Below are 2,821 nucleotides of genomic sequence, written 5' to 3' on the forward strand. Positions count from 1 at the left end.
TGACCTATATTTCCTCATATATATATTTATAAATCGTCTGATATATATACCTCCTGGAGCTACTTTATCAATATGCTTGAAATTTGTATACACATTCTGATATAATACTGTAACTGTGTCTAATATAGACGTACACTTCCTGGTATAACTGATTCACTGTACTTTATTTAGACATATTCTTTCTAGTAAAACTCTTTCAGTCTATCTTATGTTAATATATTTATATACTTTCTGGTATAATCATGTTAAATTTACCTAAAATAGACATTCATATAACCCACTCGATGTAACATTTACAGACATACTCAATCTTATATAACACTCTCTCTGTGACGTATATAGACATACTTAGTCTGGTATAACTCATACTGTGACTTGTATAGATATACCCTGCCATTTTGTTCTATACCGACATATTCTTTCGAGTATAACTCTCTGAATGTGACCAGTACTGACATACCCTTTCTGGTATAATCCTCTCACTGTGACTTATAAAGACATACTCTGTGTGGTATAACCATTTCACTGTGACCTATGTAGACATACTCTGTATGGTATAACATATAATTGGAATATTTACAATAATAATAATTTACATGTTAATCAAGACCATCTTCTGGGGAACCTCTACAAAATATGTACACAATACGATTGTTCACGATTGTACACAATTGTCAGTTGGTGTACATGACTGTCACAAGGGTGTACACGATTGTCAGTGCGTGTACGTTGATTTTTCATAGTGAGTATAAGTCTCTCACATAGTGTACACTATTGTACACTATGTACACTATTATGCCTTATGAAAGAAGTCACTGACATTCTCCCATGTTGTACAACTCCCTCGTGTAGGATGATGACGTACAGGGATCTGTACATGTTGTACATGACCCCCAAGATGTACACAAAATTCTCTCTGCGTACACCCTAGCCTCATGGCGTTCATAGGTGTGTGTAGTTATGAGGTATACACAAGAATTATGCGAAGCATACAAGGTGTGCATCGCTGTTGTACACATGTGGCACCCAAACAGATGTACACATGTACACAGAAGTGTCTCTCACCAATTCTACACAAAATTATCTAAATATTCATATATATATATATATATATATATATATATATATATATATATATATATATATATATATATATATATATATATATATATATATATATATATATATATATATATATGTCGTACCTAATAGCCTAGAACGCACTTGTCTAGCCTACTATGCAAGGCCCGATTTGCCTAATAAGCCAAGTTTTCATGAATTAATTGTTTTTCGACTACCTAACCTACCTAACCTAACCTAACCTAACTTTTTCGGCTACCTAACCTAACCTAACCTATAAAGATAGGTTAGGTTAGGTTAGGTAGGGTTGGTTAGGGTTCGGTCATATATCTACGTTAATTTTAACTCCAATAATAATAAATTGACCTCATACATAATGAAATGGGTAGATTTATCATTTCATAGGAAAAAAATTAGAGAAAATATATTAATTCAGGAAAACTTGGCTTATTAGGCAAATCGGGCCTTGCATAGTAGGCTGAGAAAGTGAGTTCTGGCTACTAGGTACGACATATATATATATATATATATATATATATATATATATATATATATATATATATATATATATATATATATATATATATATATATATATATATATGTAGTGTAAACATTATGTACAATCAACATTCCACACGCATATGGGAGACTTATCTAAAAGGCACTTTACACGCATGCGCACGTTTGTCCACGGTCTATTGAGAACGGAGCAGGTGCACGCAAATGTTTACTTCAGCGGGAGTGTTCACAGGCGTTCACTCTCAGTAGAACGGAAGAGTCATTTTTTTTACAGATAAGATAACGCACGTTTTATGTTCATCTTTATGACTCAATTTCTGGCTTCTAAACTCCAATTGGGTATCTCCAAAGCCTCTAACTGGGTGCCTCCAAACTGCAATTGGTAGTCTCCAAGTTCTCCAACTGGTATTCTCCAAGCTACAACTTGGTAGTCCTCCGCATCAGTAGTCAAGAGACAATATCAGTTTTCAGAGCACGTGCATAGTGTTCAGAGTACCAGGTAGGTGTTCAGAGCACAATATCAGTGCGTTTAATCCACCATGGGGGACAGTGTTCAGAAAAAAAACACGTCAATGTTCGTAGCACCACATCAGCATTCAGAATACCACATCAGTATTCAGAACACCACAATAGGTGTTTAGACAACGACCACAGTGTTCAAAGCATCTTATCGGTCTTCAGAACACCAGAACAGTGTTCACAGCATCACGTACGTGTTCCCCCAGCATCACATCAGTGTTCAGAGCACCACGTCAGAGTTCAGACCACCAGCACCGTGTTCGAAGCCCCCGCGTCGTTGTTCGGAGCACCGCACACGTATTCCGAGCACCAAACAATAATTGAGAGCACCGTGCCAGTGTTCACAGCACTTTGTTAGTATTCAGAGAACAGCATGAGTGTTCAGAACACAGCATGAGTGTTAGGAGCACATCAAGAGTGTTCGGAGCACAGTATGAGTGTTCAGAGAACAGCATCAGTGTTCGGAGCACAGCATGAGTGTTCAGAGCACAGCATCAGTGTTCAGAGCACAGCATGAGTGTTCAGAGCACAGCATGAGTGTTCAGAGCACAACGTGAGTGTTCAGAACATAGCATGAGTGTTCAGAGCGCAGCATGAGTGTTCAGAGCACAACATGAGTGTTCAGAGCACAACGTGAGTGTTCAGAGCACTGCATGGGTGTTCAGAGCACAACGTGAGTATTCAGAACACAACATGAGTGT

General features: G+C 37.4%; 1 pseudogene; it reads right to left on the reverse strand.

Moving 5' to 3' along the window:
- Positions 1 to 1,641: 1,641 nt before the first annotated feature.
- The window catches only part of LOC138363086 (neurotrimin-like), a 118,015-nt pseudogene continuing 116,835 nt past the window's right edge, over positions 1,642 to 2,821 (reverse strand).

The sequence above is a fragment of the Procambarus clarkii genome, chromosome 10 (assembly GCF_040958095.1).
Source record: "Procambarus clarkii isolate CNS0578487 chromosome 10, FALCON_Pclarkii_2.0, whole genome shotgun sequence".
NCBI lineage: Eukaryota > Metazoa > Arthropoda > Malacostraca > Decapoda > Cambaridae > Procambarus > Procambarus clarkii.